Source organism: Muscardinus avellanarius (genome assembly GCF_963383645.1).
Source record: "Muscardinus avellanarius genome assembly, chromosome: 11".
Taxonomy (NCBI): Eukaryota; Metazoa; Chordata; class Mammalia; order Rodentia; family Gliridae; genus Muscardinus; species Muscardinus avellanarius.
The window spans coordinates 21,898,620-21,919,099 of record NC_137797.1 but is presented as its reverse complement, the minus strand read 5'-3'; the positions used below and the strand labels follow the sequence as shown (position 1 = coordinate 21,919,099).

The window sequence follows — 20,480 nt, the reverse complement described above, 5'->3', positions numbered from 1 at the left end:
TAACAGTTAAATAACTAACTACAATATTGTTAAGATATGGCCTGTGTTAGTTTTATATCACTGCAGAAGAAGTTACCTCAACCAGCCCATATTTATGCTCCCATAGTCTTTGGGAGTCAGAAGTCTGGATAAAACTCTCAACTGGGTCTCCTGCTCAGGGTCCCTGTAAGGCTACCCTTAGGGTGTCAACTCTCTGTATTCCTTTCTGGAACTCAGGGTCCTCTAATGTGATTGTTTAATTTCTTGTAGCTAAAAGAACAAAGATTCCATTTCTTGGCTACCAGCCAGGCACTGTTCTGAGCCCCCTAGGGACCACCTAAAATTATTTGACCTCAAAGGCTTTTTTTTATAACATGGAAATTTATTGTCTTAAAGCCAGTTTCTCTCTGACCTCTAGATTCTCTTTAAAGGACTCACTTGACCAGTTCAGGGCAATCTAGCCTCTGTTTTGATGAACTCATAATCAATGAAGTATTATTCTAATCACAGAAGCGATGATTCTTTATGTTCACGGGCTCTTTCCACACACACCAGCACACAGGCACTTACTCAGCATTTTTGCTTGGGGTGAAAGGACAGATGTGTATCTTGAGAGCCATATTAGAAGTTTACCTGCTCCATGACCTGAGACCTGAAGGAGTGGAAATTTAGCAGGCCAAGAAACAGAATATATATAAGAAGACCCTGAGAATGTTAGATGTTTGAAGATTTGGCATAAAGAAGAAAGAAATTCAGTGTATCTGGGTCCCAGAGAGAATTGAAAGTGGTAAAGGATAAGGGAGTCATGCATTGGCCACGTTACTGATTTTCCATGGAGCCACAGGAAACCAGCTCACAATGCATTTTTAAAGACATCTCTAATGTCAACAAGAATACCTGGGGAAGGATGGAATGAGAGAGCCCAGTTACGAGGCTGTTGCAATATTTCAAAGAGACAACTGACGTTGACTTGGAGAATGGTAGCAGCAGATACAGAAAAGTAGACAGATGATATAAGAGAATCAACAAGACTCAGTGATTGGTTGGATGTGGCATTAGGAAAAAAATAAGCCAAGGATGACTTCTAGACTTGATCCACTGAAGTGGAGGATTGTGCTATTCCCCAACCTGAGGCCAGTGAAAAGTAAAAGAGTTTTACCAAAGAAGTGGATCCATTTTAGACATGTTCAGTCTGATGTGTCAGGGAAGCAATCAAAGGTAGATATTGCATTAGCCTTTGGCTCTGACAATCTGGAATTTGGAAGAATGGTTTAGGCCAAAGATAGAAATTTTGAAGATATTAGGTGATAGGTGATATCTAAAGCTACTGGGAAAGGATGAGTCATCCAGGGAGGATGGGTAAAATAAGATGAGAGACTGGATGGAGGTCTTGGGGAAGCTGCATTTAGAGATCAGCTAAGGAGGAGTGAGGCCATTTTATAAGCCTAACTCCTATGTACAGTGCTAATGTCATCTTCAAGGAATGATTATGGAGACCACTTAAGAATATACAGTACCCCTGAAGCTTTTTACCACCAGGACACTGTGTGTGTGTGTGTGTGTGTGTGTGTGTGTGTGTGTGTGTGTGTAAGAGAAAGAGAGGGAGAGAGAGAGATTGGGAGTGTTCTGCAGAGGTAAATTACATCAGTATCAGCTAAAGAGCTTTTATGAACTATACTCATAATCTCTAACATGTCTCTAAGAGAATCAAGAATAACAGAAACAAAATAAAAAGGTCTTTTGGGAAACATGCCTTTATTTTTTCAAGAAAAGTGCAAGTCGCTTTCCTAGTGACACACAGCTGGTTAGATGGCATTCCTCCTGAGAGGAGTTGAAATTGCTTAGCGATTCCTTCCAGATCTTTAGCCCTCCAGGGATGTACATTTCTCCATTAGTTTCGCAGACTAGATTCAAGAAATTCTAGCATCAGCTACAGTTACCAGAATCCCACCAAGCATTCAGTAACTATAGGAGGAAGGAATCCTCACTCACTGGGCTTATTACTATACAACCATGTCAGTTTCAGAACAACAGTGAAAGGTGGTTATTTCCCTCTATTTAGTGAAACTAAGGTTTATAATGTGGCCAGAAACACATGGGTAGTGAGTGTCAGACCCAGGCTTGAAGATAATAGCACTGGGTTTATATTAATGATAGAATGCTTAGAGGAAAATGCATATGCTATATTTTGGACTTTAATATGTACCTAAGCATTTCTCCAAGACATAAAGTGGCAGTGGAATCAAGTAGACAAGTAAATACATTTGTGTGAGCCTCAGCTTTTCTCTTTCAGAGCATCAGCTTTGAACCCAAGTACATTGATAAGAATCTAGGTTTCACTCCTTAGTCACTATGTGACCTTGACCAGAGCACTTGACCTCTTTGTGCTTTAGCTCCTCATCTTCAATAAATTGGCATAATAATAATGCCTTCCTCCAATGATGTGATGCATGCAAAGGCTCTGAAACACTATCTAACATGTGGTAGCTCTATGTTAGTTTCTATTTTTACCACTATGTTGGTTCATATCCATTATGACTTTTTTACCCAGAGGCTTATCTGGGTTCCCAATTGGAAATCACTATTTCCTCTAGCCTCAGAATTTTGAGATTTTCTTTGTTCTCCTAATAGCATAGTTGTGAGAAAGTGATATCCAAGTAGTTACATAAGGGGATACAAACAGGTACAAGGGTGGAGAAGCCCATCAAGTGCTGTGTCCATGTATATATCTGTCACTCTGAACCACATTATGATATGAAAAGTATATTAAAAGTATATTTAAATATCAATTTTATACCAATAAAAGCATATTTATAAAAACAAGAGATGCATGGGCCTACCCTGGTTTGTCCCTTTTTGCTCAGTAAATTGAAATGCCAGATTTATTTATCTCTTAGGGCTGTTGCCTTTGAGTTTTCTCTTTGCCTTCAATGCTCTCTCTCTCTGTATAATGAAACAGCCTTCTTCTTGAACACCTTTTTCAGGTCTCTGTTCAAATGTCACTTATCAGAAGGCTATCCACACCACTCTATCTACAGTGACATCTCCTTCCCACCATTACTGTGTGCTTTCTCATCCTCTTTGCACTTCTTCTAAGCATACCATCAGAAATATTATATCTCTATTTTTTTATGGTTACTGGGGATAGAACCCAGGGACCTTCTACCTCCAGGCTATACTCTGAGACCTATTTTATATTTTTTATTTGGAAATAGGGTCTCTTAAGTCAGTGGAGGCTGGTTTCAACCCTGCGTGATCCTCCTCTCTCAGCCTCCCAAGCACGGGGATTACAAGCGTGCACCACCAGGCCCGGCTATATCTCTATTGAGGGTTTGTCTTCCCAACAGGACCCGAGCTCCATGAGTACAGGGATTTGCTCTGTTTGGGTCACAGCTACATTCACTGCTTGCACTCAGTGAAGGTCTGTGGATTAGAAGGATGAATGTGTGAGTGAATGCTAAATTACAATTCACAGGGTGGGATTCATGGCCATCTGCAAAGACCATCATGATTTCCAGGTGCACAGTCACCTGCAAAAGCTGAGACTGGCTAAACGGTTCTGGCCTCTTTTCCTACAATAAGGGTGCTAACATTCACCCAATTTTCCAAGCAAACAGCCTCTATATCTTTATAGACACTGCATTTTTTTTCTCACTTTCCTCATTCAATCAATCCCAAGTCCTTTTAAATCTTCCTCCCAGAGAGCTCAGATTTGCCCAGTTCCTTTCCACATCTATCTGTTTCAACTACCATCTTGTCTCACCTGGCCTCCTGGGATAACTTTTTTATTAAACTTCCTATCCTGTGCTCCCTCTGGACCATTCACCACAAAACAATCAGCAAACGCTTTCAAAAACCTATGATACCTGCCTCTAACCCATTAGTGATTTCCCATGGATCTTAGAAAAAAAGATTCAAACTCCCTGCACAATATCCTTGGCTTGCCACAATCTGTTCTCATCCTAAAACATAGTAGACACAGTTCTACTATGGTATGTCCAATACCTAACAGAGTTCCTAAGACTTAGTGGACATTTTTAGTGCTACTGAATAAGTGAATGTTGTACAGAAACCTGCTGGGAGGCCCTGAGGATGCTGAAGAGACAGGAGAAAGGAATTGGGAGTTTGTCTCCCAGGGGTTCTTCTGCTTTAGCATTATAGCCAAAGACTAGTAAATGATTTTTCCCAGATATTGGTTCCTTATTAGTTACCTATCCAGATTATAACTTGAATGATTAAGGAATACTACATTCTATTACACCAATATGGTAGGTCTATCTTGGAGATAATAATAATTAACATTTTGTGTGTGTGTGTGTGTGTGTGTGTGTGTGTGTGTGTTACAGAGGGTAGAACCCAGGGGCTTTTCTACCTCCGGGCTATACTCCCAGACCTATTTTATACTTTATTTGGAAACAGGGTCTCACTAAGTTGTTGAGAGCCTCACTAAGTAGCTGAGGCTGGCTTCGAACCCGTGCGATCCTCCTGTCTCAACCTCCCAAGCACTGGTATTACAAGTGTGCTCTACCATGCCCAGCTTAATTAACATATTTTAGATGTCCTATGAGAATCTTACCTCTGGTATGCCATTTAATACAATTCAGTCAAATTGGCATTGGTATCATTTCCTATTTTATAGTTGGACAGAGGCACAGAGAAGTTCAATAGAAACACAGAGAGGTTAAAGAGCTTATGAAGACCACCAAGCCAATGAGAGGAAAGCATGAATATAAAGAGGAATGCATGTTGTCTGACCTCAGAATCTCCATTCTTAACCCACTTCCATACTGAAGCTGCTTATGTGGCTCTGTACCTATGCTTTCTTCCACAGTAACCTCAACCAATCTTTTAAATACCATTACTATCTTGAGCACACTTACTCTGTGTCTCTAGTCCAGACAGTTCCAGGTTCATTTATCTAAGTACCCACAAGACATCATCTCACAGGTATTTTGAATTTACCAATTCCAAAACTGAGTTGTTCAAATACCTCTGCTTCTTAGTCCCCAAATCTGTTTACCCTAAATTTCTTCTTATTAGTAGATATTGTCAGGAGTCACGAAATGTAAATATGTATTTACATACACACTTCTTTGAATTGCTTAGATTAACTATGGCATGCCTATTATTTTGTTTTCCCTTATTTATTTTTCTTCTTTTTTATTAATATTGCCTTATCTAACCTTTCCTTATGAAATCATTACATACCACAGCAAAAACTGTGATTTATATTTCTTTGTAATTCTAGCATCTAGTACATAAAAGGTGCTCAATATATTCCTGATGAATTAAAAAAAGAAGAAATGTTTTTTATGTATTTTGTCTACTTGCACTCCAGAGAGTTTCCATGTTATTTGTTATTTTTTCAGTCATTCTTCTAAGTCTGTTTTTCCAAATTTCACCAAATGGTCATTTTTCTTCTCCCAAAGATTCAATTTAAGGGAATTTTATCACAGTATATTAATGAAACAGCTCTGTTTCATAAAAATGATTTTCGTTTCTCTTCACTTTGGCACTTACAACTTGGATTCATGTGGAAAAGAATACTTCACTCTGAGGAAAGACTTATTTAGAAACAGCAGCATAATCATTCAGCAGTAGAGAAAGGAGTGATAGATGGGCCGTATAATTAGCAATCATCTCTTCCACATTTATTTTTTCAAGACTGAAGTTCAGATGGTATTCAGTAACAAGCAATAGGTCATGCCTTCTTACCTTCTCCTTGGAAAGCTGAATATAAGTAATATACCTGATGCACTGAATTTTTCCCATAAGCATGTAAAAAGGACACATACACATGCATGTACACACACACACACACACACACACACACACACACACACGACCCATGAATAAATATTCACATTAAGGGAATGTAAATTAATTCAAGGGAATTTAGTTAACATTTTTCTCAAGATAATAAAAATAAATTTAGCAAGACATGGTACATGCCTATAATCCCAGTATTTAGGAGGCTGAGACAGGAAGATCACAGGTATGAGGTTACTCTCAGCAATATAGCAAGACTCTCAGAAACCTAGCAAGACCCTGTTTCAAGACAAAAAAATAAATTTAAATGGACTGGTTGTATAACTCAAAGGTAGTTCAATCCCCTCATCATAAAATAAATGAGTAAATTGAATAACTCCAGTTCATTTATAGCTCAAATTTACTTAAACAAAAGAGTGCCTCTTTGATTTTTTTGCTTTGTTTTCTACAATATGAAATTTTTAAAGATTAACTTATATAAACTGATGAATGAACAATTCATAAAATAGGCATTTTAAGTGCATGTGTAAATCTATGGAACTCACTTACCTTAGAAGTTATTAGGCAAAATTCACAAAGGAATCAAGAGATAGGATGTTAGGATATGAAATGTCCCCCAAAGGCTTATGTGTTGAAGGTTAAGTCCCCAGTGTAGCAGTGTTCAGAGGTGGGGCTTTTGAATATGATTGAATTATGAGGTCTCTAACATCTGTAAATGAATTCATTGATGGGTTAATAATTTGGTGACATTATCGGAAGGTGGTAGAAATTACAGGAAGTGGGTCCTAGCCAGATCACTGGAGGCATGCCCTGGAAGGCTTTATCTTGTGTCCAGAACCTTCCTCCAGAACCAGCTACAATGAGGTGAGCAGTTTTGCTCTCCCATGCCCTTCTGCATGATGTTTCTATAATGGAGCCAGCCAACTATGAACTTATACATCTGAAACTGAGCCAAAATAATTATTTCTTCTATTAAATTGCTTTCCCCAGGAACTTATCATAGTTACAAAAAGCTGACTAGCATAGATTGATATGAAATCATCCCTGTCTAGGACAAAAATTTAGTGTGGCCATGAGTAAATCACTTAGCCTTTCTCTCTTTCCTCCTCTGAGACACTGAAGGAAAACCTGTCCTATACCTTTGTGTGGGAATAAAATAACACGTGAAAGACTTTGACAATTATGAAGCATTTTATTTATTATTATTATTTTTTTGTGTGGTACTGGGGTTCCTGGAAGACCTTCTACCTCCAGGCTACTCCCAGAACTATTTTTTATTTCTTTTTTTATTTGGAAACAGGGTCTCTTAAGCCAGCATGGCTGGCTTCAAACCTGCGTGATCCTCCTGTCTCTGCTTCCCAAGCACGGGGATTACAAACCTGCACCACCACGCCCAGCTAAGAAGCACTTTAAATAAGTAAAGTGATTGCATTATTGTCATTTTTATCATTAAAGTAATAAGAAAAATAAAATTCTCGATGAGGCTAAAAATATAAATAAAAATAAACTATGCTTTTATATGTAAAATGAAGATCCCACATTAAAATTTTAGTTGACACAGTATGTGTTCAAGAGAATGAACTTGGCCTTTCAACATACAGAAGTGTGACATTTAAAATGTGCCTTAAGTGGAATATTTTAATGTATTCTCTAATGTTTTTACATAATCGAAAATTATTCTTTTTCTGCCAGAATGTTTATTTTCTACAAAACTAGTAGTCATAGCAAACCCATGGAAAGAGTATATTTTAAGGGTATATTCTGCTAAATTGAGCTTTGCTTGATTCTGTGACTCAGTCAGAGGTGATAAGCCAATCCCATGCCCATGTATTGTCTTTCTGTGCTGCGCAATTTTACTCTTTCACAGGAAGATGGAAAAAAAAACTGTTCAGGAAACCTAATGTGTTTGTCAGCTTTATGTTACTGTGACAAAATACCTGAGATAATCAACTTATAAAGGAGGAAAGGTTTATTTCATCCAATAGATTCAGTCCCCAGTTGGTTGGCTCCATTGTTTTTGAGCCCATTATTAAGGCAGCACATCATGATTGAGAGCTTGTAGTGGAGTAGAGCTGCTCACTTTGTGGGAACCCAGGCGTGAAAGAAACAGGAAGGGACCAGTGTCCCAAAATCCTCTTGAAGGGCATACCCTCAATGATCTAAGTTCCTTTCACTAGACAGCACCTCTTAAATGTCCCAATAGACCCATAAACTAGGAATCAACTTTTAACACATGGGTTTCTGGGGGACATTCAAGATCTGAACTCTAGCACTGAGTGAATTTAAAGAATTCCCTTGTCCCAATTAAAATTTTCCATTGAAGAAGCCACAAAACCATTCCAGAGACAGGAGGATCACGCTGGTTTGAAGCCAGCCTCGCTGGCTTAAGAGACCCTGTTTCCAAATAAAAATGTAAAAATAGGTCTGGGAGTGTAGCCCAGAGGTAGAAGGGCTTCCAGGAACCCCAGTACCACCAAAAAAAAAAAAAAAAAGAAGAATAGAAAATAGGGCAGGGGGTGTAGTTTAGAGGTCAAATACCCCTGGGTTCCATTCCCAGACCCACAAAAAGTAACTTTTTAATTTAATGCCATTCTGTTTATTAATTCTTATTTTAATTTCCTGAGCATTGAGGGTCTTGTTGAGGAAGTTTCTACCTGTGCCTATGAGTTGAAGTGTTAGATTTATCATCTCCTCTACGAGCTTCAAAGTCTCTGATCTAAATTCTAACTCTTTGATCTAAAGTTGACTTCTGTGCAGAGTAAGAGATAAGGACTTAGTTCCATTTTTCTGCAACTGGATAACCAGTTTTCCCAACATCATTTGTTGAAAAGGCTGACTTTTCTCCAATGTATATATCTAGCATCTTTGTCAAAAATTGGCTATAAGGGTATGAATTTGTTTCTGTGTCTTGTGTTCCATTGATCAATTTGTCTGTTTTTGTTCCAATACCATGTTGTTTTTACTGCTATGGCTCTGTAGTATAATATGAGGAAGAAATTTTGATGCTTCCTGCATGGTTTTTATTGGTGAGAATTGCTTTGGCTATTCCGGGTCTTTTCTTCCTCCGTATGAAATCTATAACTGATTTTTCTAGGTCTGTGAAGAATGACATTGGTATTTTGATAGGGATTCCATTGACTTTATAGATCACTTTTGGTAGAATGACCATTTTGATAATATTTATTTTGCCTATCTAAGAGCAAGGGAGATCTTCCATCTTCTAAGATCTTCAATTTATTTCCTTATTGTTTTATAATAATCATTATAGAGGTCTTTTACCACTTTGGTTAGGTTTATTCCTAGGTATTAAATAGATTTTGAAGTTATTGTGAATGAAATTGTTTTCTAGATTTCTTTCTCAGTAGATTCATGGTTTGCATATAGAAAACCTACTGATTTTTTAGGTTGATTTTTGTATCCTGTTACTTTGCTGAATTTGTTAATCAGATCTAATAGATTTTCGACGGGTCCAGCCTGTCAGCAGTGGAGCTGAGAAAGAAGGTGGGTGCCGACGGCCTAAACAGAACCACATGAGCCGGGAGACGTGTCAAGAAGGATCTCGTTTATTTCTCTCAGGCAACCCAATTTAAAGCAAAAAAAAACTGCAAGGGGGATTTCCAACAGGAAACTATTCTAACCTATCAAGCTAAAGGTCACTCTTGCATGTGCAAAGCACATAACTTGCAGCCAATCATTGTCTAATGCACGAGGGGGTCACGAGCACGGAAGCATTATTTGAGTCAATAAGGCTCAACATTACCAAATTGGGCTAGTGGGGTCAAGGAGAGTAGTTACGCCCTCCTTATCTGCTCAGTGCTACATGTTGCAGATTCATTCATTGGAAATTCAGGCAGTTCTGCAGACCTGCGCTCGACACTACATGTAGCTGATTCACCAGAAGTTCTGTCAGGTGGTTGTGCAGACCCCAACATCTCCCCCTTCCTTTTTATATATGAGGGCGAAATGCATGGTCCCTGTCTTAGGTTGTCCCCTTTTGAGGATCTTACCTGTCATTGGGTACGCATGCTTGATAGCCGCTCATAAGCCACCCCAGCCCCTGTCTTAGGTTGTCCTCCTCTGCGGATCTTACTGGTCATTGGGTACATGGGGAGCAGAGGAGAGATATCCATAGTCAGAACGCCAGTCATACTGATTGGGCTCTCTCTCAGTAAGCTTTCGATATGGGATCTCTACTTGATGTATTTTAACTGCCTAAAAACTGAACTAATCTATTGAGGATACAGGTCCCTAGGGTACAAACAATCAGGAGAGACACAAGGGGACCCAATAGAGGGAAAAAATAAGGCAAAAGCCCATTGAAGCTTGTTCATAATGGGTTGTCTTGTAGATCTTGCTGGTGTTTTTTAAGGTCTTCTTGGAGTTGCTTTATTTTCCTGGACTAAGCCTGATTTATTGGCATAAAAACAGCATTTTTCCTGTAAAAACAAGCATATGCCTCCCTTTTCAGCCATTAACAAGTCTAGTTCTTTTCGGTTTTGTAATGCTACATCTGAAAGGGAGTCTAAAAGTGGCTTTGTAAAATGGATTACTTTGGATAGCCTGTCATCTATGGGGAGTACTGGGAAAGTACCCCCTCCACAATCACAGGGCTGCCCCATCCTTTTATTAAGGATTTCTCTTGTCTTACCTGTGTCTCCAAATCCTTGTATACCATACCTTATTTGTGCTAATAAGATCAGACTGATGAGGATTTTCGTCTCCATTTTGTATCTCTCTTTTTGCAATTAAGAAGAGAGAGCTAATCTCAGGGATCTCTTTTTCCCTTGAATCAAAATTATTAGTGCATGGCGGAAGATATTTAATGTCCCTTGCTGGAACCCACAGGGGTCTTTTTTCATCTGGAGGGAAGACGCATCCAAATCCCCTTCCAGCCGTAATCAATGGGTCTGGCCCTCTCCATATGCCTGTGAGTGGGTCTTTCCATTTCACCAAGACAGATGTATATGTGATTGAGGATGAACAATTTTCCTGGAATGGTGAAAGTTTGGGGCTGTATTTCGAAAAATTTAATATTCTAAGCTGATCATGTGGGGGTAATGAGTCCCCCCTTTGTTTTTGTAATTCAATCTTTAAGGTATGATTAAATCTTTCTATAATGGCCTGTCCTTTAGGCTTATACAGAATGCCCATAGTATAGGAGATATTCCAGGTTTTGAGGAAAACAGCAAAGGCCTTGCCCATAAAACATGGTCCGTTATCCGTTTTTATCTGCTTGGGCAACCTGAGGGTGGCAAAACATTGTATCATATGACTAATAGCATGTTTGGTCTTTTCTCCCATGTGAGCTCGTGTGGTTCCCAGCATGCTCAGGAGTAGGTATTGACTGATACAAAAATGTATTTTAATTTACCAAAGGGGAAATAATGAGTTACATCAATTTGCCAAAGATTGTCGGGGCATAATCCTTGAGGGTTGCTGTCTGAGATTTGTGGGGGGGGTATTTGAAGGAAGAGTTGGCAGGATCGACAGGCATGCACAATCTTTTTTAAATCAGTTGTCGATGCCTGTGGGTATTTATGTTTTAAGCCCCTCCAATTGGCATGAGTAAGTTGATGGAAATGAGTGGCTTCCGTTAGGATAAAGATAGAGGAAGTAAATTTATCAGCAACCTGATTTCCTTTGTAAAGGAGGCCAGGTAAATTTTGATGGCCACGGAGGTATTGAATGAAGATTGGGTTACTCCTCTGTTTAAGTAAACATTGTGTTTGTATCATTAGGGGGGTAATGGGATTGGCATCCAATTTAATGTAAGCTTCCATCAAAAGAGGCAACAGGTTGACCACATATAGGCTATCTGAAAATAAATTTATAGGTTCTTGTATTGTTTGTAAAGCCAAAGTCATGGCAAAAAGCTCTTTAAACTGGGGTGAGCCCTCTATTGGATGAGATATTGTGTGTACAGGTTGAGGATCATCACCATTAATGAAGGGTGGGGTAGACAATTACTGAGGCCCCCACACGACCCCCATCAGTGAAAATGGAATAGAAACTTGGATTAGGAGTTAAAACAAGTATTTTGGGGGGTCTCCATTCTAATCGTATGTAGAAGCTCATCCACCTGTAAGGACCATAGTGGCAATCCAGGGTGCCGAGGAACCCCTCTAGAGCAATCACTATCCTTGCATTATTTCTTTGTAGCCAAGTGAAATCTGACAGCCGGTATGGAATTATTATTTCATGAGGGTCTATTTCAAATTGACGACTTACAATATCCCCTCCTTTAATTATGCAGTCAGCAATTTGGTAAATTATTGCATAGACCTGGGGCACCCCTCCTATAGCAAGATGAATCCAATGAATGGGTTCTCCCATCTGGGCCAAAAGATCCATGCATAGGGTACTTCCCATGAAAACACATAAAATTAAAGGCAGTGTGGGATTAAATTGCCTTAAGGATGTCTCATTAATTGACTTTTGTATGTTTGCTTTTTGGGTTATCCCAGCAATAGGGGCTTCAGTAGGTCCTTCATCTAATTTTTCCTGCGCTGTCAAAGCAGCTGTTCTTACCTCGTCTTGTGTTTCCCAGGGGTACCAAGCTGTAGGGCAGCTTCCTCCTGGGGGTTGATGTTGACAGGAAAGAGGCCCACAGTTCCTCTGGCTTCCCCTTCACCAGCATATGGCGGCGGAGCCGAGGGTATGGAGAAGGAATTGGCTGGGGAAAGGGACTGCAGGGAGCCTTTAGCATCCACAAAGGGATCAAGGGAGGGATTGGTAGGTTTCTTAGGGGCTTCAGGACCAGAGGAGGGTGTATGCTCGGCAGCCCCTTTTTCCACTGGCTTGGGGCCACAGTCATTAAGTTTCTTCAGGGGCCGTGGGGGAAAACAACTTTTAAGTGCAGAGATGGTGGGGAAAACTCCCAGTGGGGAGGATTTCCCCTTGCTCTGTCTGGGCTCGCCTAACAGGTCTCTCAACGCAATCCCAGGTGTCCCAATCAAAAAATTACTTTCAGGGAGCCATGGGGCAGATTTTAAAAGGTACCCTCATGTCCCATCCCTAAGGCTCCGTCCTGCTGAGCCCTGGGAAAGAACACACAAATGCCGAGTCTGTTGATGATGCTTCCTCTTTAATGCTTCCCCTCCAATGTGCACAGCAGGCAAATATATATCAGTCTCATAACCCCTCCCTCATCATTCCACCAACCCCAAGCTTCCCACAGCTAGGGCATGCACATTTCTAACCCTCTCATAGGCAGGCTGGTGGTAGCACGAGGCGCTGCATCACTGATCATCCGTAGGGTGCCTGATAGGGCTCACTGGGCAGGCTCAGGGCACCGCCAGCCTCGTGAGCCTCGTGACTTAGCAACATGCCTAGGCACCATCTTGAGCCACCGCCCCATCCCGGTCTAGCCGAGTGGGCCCCAACATGCCCAGGCCTGGGTGGCTTGGTTATCAGTGAGATTAAGTCCTTGTCTCTTGAGAAAGAGTCGAAGGGATTCTAGGGCAGGGTCAGGTTTAGAACTGGACTTCCCCATAATTTATGAGGGGACACTCACCCACGGACCGATTGGCCTGTCAGCATTTCATGGAGGAAGAAGAAGTCCTCACATGGGGCACCAGACTGACGGGTCCAGCCCGTCAGCGGTGGGGCTGAGGAGGAGGTGGGTGCCGACGGCCCGAACAGAACCACACGAGCCGGGAGACGTGTCAAGCAGGATCTCGTTTATTTCTCTCAGGCAACCCAATTTAAAGCAAAAAAAACTGCAAGGGGGATTTCCAACAGGAAACTATTCTAACCTATCAAGCTAAAGGTCACTCTTGCATGTGCAAAGCACATAACTTGCAGCCAATCATTATCTAATGCACGAGGGGTTCATGAGCACGGAAGCATTATTTGAGCCAATAAGGCTCAGCATTACCAAATTGGGCTAGCAGGGACAAGGAGAGTAGTTACACCCTCCATATCCACTCGGTGCTACATGTTGCAGATTCATTCATCGGAAGTTCAGGCGGTTCTGCAGACCTGCGCTCGACGCTACGTATAGCTGATTCATTGGAAGTTCTGTCAAGCGGTTAAGGAGACCCTAGCAGATTTTGGTTGAGTTTTTTGTGTCTTCTACATATAGGATCATGTCATCTGCAAATGGAGATAATTTTAATTTTTACCTTCTTATCTGAATTCCTTTGATATTTTTCTTTTGTCTTATTGCTCTGGCGAGAGTCTAAAAGACTGTACTGAAAGGCTAATATTGGGCATCTCTGTCCTATTCCTGATTTTAAAGAGAATTTCCACAATTTTACCTCATTCAATATGATGTCAGCTTTGAGTTTATTGTATATTGCCTTAATGATGTTAAAGGAAGTTTCTTCTATTTTGATTTTTTGCAGTGTTTTTTACATAAATGGGTATTGGATTTTGTCAATTGCTTTTCAGCATCTATTGAGATGATCGTGTGACTTTTTTCCTTAGTTCTATTTATGTGGTGAATAATATATAATGATTTGTGTATTGTTGAACCAGCCTTGTATTCTTGGGGTCATGGTGTACAAATGTTTATGTGGTTTGTATGTGTATGACTAATATTTTGTTTAGAATTTTCACATCTATGTTTATCAATGATATATATGTCATTTTGTTTCTTGTTGAGGGAATCTTTATTTGGTTTTTGTATTAAGGTGGTACTGGCCTCATAGAAGGAGTTTGGAAGAATTTCATCTCTTTCAATTTCATGGAATAACTTGCAAAGTGTGTTTAGGTGTTCTGTAAAGATTCTGTAGAATTCAGCTGGGAATCTGTCCGAACATGGGCTTTTCTTTGATGGGAGGCTTTTTATTGCTATTTCTATCTCTTTGTTTGCCTTTACTTGATTTAGGATTTATATATCTTCTTGGTTCAATTTAGTTTGGTTCTATGTATCTAGAAATCTATTGATTTCTTCCAGTTTTCCAGTTTATTGGAATATGAATTTTCAAAATAGTTTTAAACTTATTTTTATTGGTGCATTGTAATCATATGTCACATTGGAATACAAGACTTGAGAGGATATATAAGCACACATCATCCAATTAGCCCTCATCCAGTCCCCATCCCATTCCCTCCCCCTCCCTCGATCCCATGCTTCTTTGGTGATTAACTTTGATACATTTGTTTATGTACTTCCTGCATTTTAAAGAGGCTCCATCCTCCCCTATTCCACACCCTCTGATTGGTCACCTTAGTTGCTTCACAATAGGGCCCTTTCTAAAGCTCGACCTCTTCCTGTTGCCCCTTCCCTCCTAGTTATTGCTGATTAGGGGAAGCATCTGGTTTTTATTTTCTGTGATATTTCTCTGTGCATGCCGTGTTACAAGTACCGATCCCACTTTTGATGGCCCCAGTAGTGGCCTGGCTTCCCAGTGGATTGATCCAGACCTCGCTGGCTCAAACAGTGGCTTTGCATCATGGGAGGCCCTGATTCTGGTCTCGCTGGCCCCGACACCAGCCTAACCCCTCGACTGGCTCTGATCCCGGCCTTGGAGGCCCCAGTAGTGGCCTAGCCTCAAGGCAGGCTCCGATCCTGGCCTTGGAGGCCTCAGTAGTGGCCTTGTCTCACAGCAGGCTCCAATGCCGGCTGCTGGCCCCGGCAATGGCCTAACCCCTCAGCAGGCTCTGATCCCAGCCTCGGAGGCCCCAGCACCAACCAGCCTTGCCTCATGGCAGGCTCTCAAAATAGTTTCTGATGATCCTCTGGATTTCCCCACTGTCTGTGGTGATGTCTCCTTTTTTATTTCTGATTTTAATAATTAAGGTTGGTTCTCTATTTCTTTTGGTTATGTTGGTAAGAATTTGTCAGTCTTATTAATCTTTTCAAAGAACCAGCTTTTTGTTTTGTTGCTCCTTTGAGTTTTTTTATTTCATTGATTTTTTTCTCTAAATTTAATTATCTCCTTCATTCTACTGTGTTTGAGATTAGACTGTTTCTGTTTTTCTAGTTCCTTGAGGTATGACATTAAACCATTTATTTGATGGCTTTCTTTTTTCCTCTGTGGGCACTCAGTGCTATAAATTTTCTTCTTAACACCACCTTCAAAGTTTCCCACATATTTTAGTACATTTTGTCTCTATTTTTGTTTAATTCTAAGATTTTTTCTCTCCTATTTATTTTTTGACTCAGTCTTCATTCAAGAGTGTATCATTCAGTTTTCATGTATTTACATAATTTCTTTTGGTCTTCCTGTTGTTCTACTTTCATTCCATTGTGATCTGAGAAGATGCAGGAAAATTATATTACATTTTTTAAAAATTTGCTTGTACTTGCTTTATGGCCCAGGGTGTGGTCTGTTTAGGAGAAGGCTTCATTTGCAGCTGAGAAGAATGTGTATTCAGCTGTCACTGGTTGAAATATTCTGTATATGTGTGTTAGGTCTATTTGGTTTATAGTATTCCTTAGGACAGACAAATCTCTACTCATCTTTTTCCTGTAAGATCAATCTAGTGGAGTGGGTGGTATGTTGAAGTTTCCCAATATTATTGTATTTGGGTCTAGTTGAGACTTGATGTCCCAAAGACTTTGTTTCACAAAAGTGAGTACACCCACATTTGTGGCATATTTACTATCATTATATATTATTTTCAGATTGTTCTTTTAATTAATAAGAAGTGACCCACTTTGTCTCTTCTGATGTGTTTTATCTTAAAATTTGTTTTGTCAAACATAAACATTGCTACCCCTGCTTGTTTTCAGTTTCCATTGGCATAGTATGTCTTTTTCTATCCTTTCATTTTTATCATATGGATATCTTTGGCTGTAAGGTGAGTTTCTTTTTTTTTCCTTCTTTTTTTGGTGGTACTGTGGGTGAAATGCAGGGGCTTTCTGCCTCTGGGCTATACTCCCAGACCTATTTTATACTTTATTTGGAAACAGGGTCTCACTAAGTTGCCAAGAGCCTCACTAAGTAGCTGAGGCTGGCTTCGAACCTGTGCAATCCTCCTGTCTCAGCTTCCTAAGCGCTGGGATTATAAGTGTGTGCCACCATGCCCAGCTTAAGGTGAGTTTCTTGCAAGCAGCATATAGTTAGATTATGTTTTTTTAAAAAAAAAACTTTTTATTGGTGCACTGTAGTAGTTATATATCTTAATTAAGTACAAGATGGTAGAAGCATACATGCACACATCACCCAATTATTCCTTGCCCAATTTCCTCCCTCCTTCTCATACCTGGCTTAGTATTTGACTTTGATATATTTGTTAATGTGCATCATGAACATTAGAGAATTTCCTTCTTCTCGCCTCCCATGCCCTTAGGTTGCCTTATGTGCTCATCTATAGTATCTCCTTCTTTGTATAGAGTTCCTCCTATGACCCATTTTCTCCCTTTTTCACATATTTGGAAGATAATCTGATTTTTTATTTTTTGTGACTGACTAATCTCACTTAGCATAATGTTCTCCAGTTCCATCCATTTCCCTGTAAATGATGTGATTGTGTTTTTCTTTATGGCTGAGTAAAATTCCATTATGTACACATCCCATAGTTTTGTAATCCATTCATCTGTTGATGGACATCTTGGTTGGTTCCATAGTTTGGCAATTGTGAATTGTGCAGCTATGAACAAAGATTTTCATGCATTAGTTTTGTAGTTTGGTTTCCATTCTTTTGGGCAGATAGCCAGATGTGGTATTGCTGGATCATATGGTAAGTTCCTTCTCATTATTCTAAGGATCCTCCATACAGTTTTCCAAAGTTTTTGTACTAATTAGCAATCCCACCAACAATATTTTATAGTTTCTACTTCTCCACATCCTTGCCAGGATTTGTTGTTGTTTGTGTTTTGAATGGTTGCCATTCTAGTTGGAGTTAGGTGAAATCTCAGGGTAGTTTCAACTTGCAGCTCTCTGATTGCTAATGATGTTGAGCATTTTTTAAAGCATTTATTGGCCATTTGAATTCTTTCATGAAATAAATGCCTATTTAATTCCCTTGCCCAATTTTTTATTTGGGTTTTTTTTGTTTGTTTGTTTGTTTGTTTTGGTGGTACTGGGGTTCCTGGAAGCCCGTCTAGCTCCGGACTACACTCCCAGACCTATTTTATTTTTGGAAACAGGGTCTCCTAAGCCAGTGCGGCTGGCTTCGAACCTGCGCGATCCTCCTGTCTCTGCCTCCCAAGTGCGGGGATTACAAGCGTGCACCACCACGCCCGGCCTTTGGTTGTTTTTTTTAGTACTGAGTTTCTTGAGTTCTCTCTATAGTCTAGATATTAGTCCTCTATCAGAGGATTAGGTGGCAGAAATCTTCTCCCATTCTGTTGGCTCTCAATTGAGGTTCTTAGTAGTTTCCTTTGCTGTACACATTGCCAGTCTGTGTCCTTTGATTGGGGAGTTAAGACCTTTGACATTCAGCATTATTATTAAGATATAATTTTTGTTTCCTGTCATTTTGAAATCTATGTTCTTTTTCGTGTAGTTTTATTTCTTCTTTGCTTAGTTGTCCCCTTCTCTAATTCTGGTATTTGCTTCTTTTTCTTTTTTGTGTTTTATTTCTTTAGGCATTTTCTCTAGTGATAGTTTGGTAATCATGAATACTTTTAGTTTTTGCTTATCTTAAAACATTTTTATTTCTTCTTCAATTTTTAATGATATATTTTCTGGACATAGCAGTCTTAGAAGTATTTTTCTTCTGGGGTTTGGAGTACATCATACCAGGCCCTCCTGGCATTCATAACTTGGGTTGAGAAGTTTGGAGTGATTGTTATTATTTTTCCTCTGTTTGTCAAGATTCTTTCCATGGTCTCTAAGTCATCTTGATTATTATGTGATATGGGAAAGTCTTTTGATCTTATCTTGGCAGTATTTTAAATATCTCCTACATGAGGATGTTCAAGTATTTAAGTCTTTTTCTATGTTTGGGAAATTCTCTGAAATTATTTTTCTGAAGAGGTTTCTGATACCCTTGTTTTATACGTCAAGACCTTTTCTAGTGCCTACTATCTGTAAGTTAGGACATTTCATATTGTCCCATAATTGTTAGATATTCAGGTCTTGTTGTTTCATCTTCTCTATGTTGTTGACTCTCTTCAGTTTTGAATGAACTGTATTCCAAATGTTCCACGTGGAACTTTTCCATGTGGTCTAGCCTGCCAGAGGTGGTTTCTATTGCTGTTTTTAATTCATTTATTGACTTCATTTTTCTCAAAGTCTCTTTTTTTTTTAAGGACTCAAATTTTCTATTGATATGCTCTTTCATTTTCTGTACACTTTCTTTGAGGCCTTTCATCATACTGAAGATTAAAATTCAGAAAAATATTAAATGCTTCATGAAATTGTATGTCATTCTTGCACAGGGGCCATGCTAATCTTCTCTGTATTGTTCTAATTTTAGTATACATGCTGCCAAGTCAAGCACTGGTTGTACTAATTTATCCCATCAACAGTGTATAAGCATTATTTTTCTCTCACATTCTCACCAGCAAATCACATAACAAAAAATGGGTAGTTGAACTAAATAGAAACCTCTCAAAAGAAATATAAATGGTCTATAAATATATATAAAAATCTTCATCATCATTAACAATGAGAAACATGCAAATCAGAATTACTCTAAGATTTCATCTAATGCCCATTAGAAGGGTAATCATCAGCCGGGTGTGGTGGCGCACGCTTGTAATCCCTGTGCTTGGGAGACTGAGGAGGATCGCACAGGTTCAAAGCCAGCCTCAGCTACTTAGTGAGGCTCTCAGCAACTTAGTGAGACCTTGTTTCCAAATAAAATATAAGATAGGTCTGGGACTATAACCCGGAGGTAGAAAGCCTCTGGGTTCCACCCCCAGTACCACCAAGAAAAAAAAAAAAATGAAAGAAAAAAAAAGAATGGTAATCGTTAAAAATAATTGCAATTTTTAAAAAAATTCTCTGGAGTGTAGATTTATCCCAGTGAGATCATAAATTTTATCTCTCATTTTTATCAATTGAGCAAAAAATAAACATTCTTAAATTATAAAAATGTAAATGCCATGAACTCTATATGGGAAGAATTTGGAATAATAAGTAGCCACTTTACTAACTTAAATTGATTTGGCTCACTGTTTTCTTCTATCTTCTTTCTTAGCCCACACTGCATCCTGGAAGGTGGCTTCCAGAAAGAAAATTTCTAATTTGTTCTTCACATTCTTTCTGCTAGAGGCAGAGACCAAAACGTTCTGGGTGCTCATCAGGGTATGAACTCCTAGTTTACATCCCTGTCCAAGTTCTATGTTGATAGGAAAAGAAAAAGATAAAGAAGCTTGAAAGTCAAAGCCTGAGTCAAAGAACAGAGCCCTGACACCTGTACAATCTTTGCCTGACACCAAGCCAGATTCAAATCTCATGCCTTTTGCTTTCATCTGGATGATTGATAGCCTTTCTCCTCTCTCCCTGCAGTCCAACTCTCCCTTATAATTGACTCTCCACAAAGAGCCACTCTTCTCTCCGTCATACCCCTCAGTTACTGTTCTCTCTTTCTCTCCCTTGAACACACTGAGAAATTTCCCGCTTCATATGTCCACCAGAACATGTACCCTACCCAGCTCCATGTCTTCCGTTAGACCTCATCTTACAGGTCACCTCCACAGAAAAGCTTTCCTTGGCCCCTTGTCTAAGATCATGTGTATTCTCATCCCCATAACTCCTTATCCCAGCACTTTATATTCAGAATACTTCCTATTAGCCAGATGTGTGGCACACACCTGTAATGCTAGTATTTGGGAGGCTGAAACATGAGGATTGCATGTTTAAGCTCAGTCTCAGCAGTGTAGGGATGCT

General features: G+C 39.6%; 1 protein-coding gene across 2 annotated transcripts in view; it reads left to right on the top strand.

Moving 5' to 3' along the window:
* The window catches only part of ANO4 (anoctamin 4), a gene marked incomplete at both ends in the record, with an annotated part of 438,431 nt that overhangs the window by 272,549 nt on the left and 145,402 nt on the right, over positions 1-20,480 (top strand). The window lies entirely within an intron of this gene.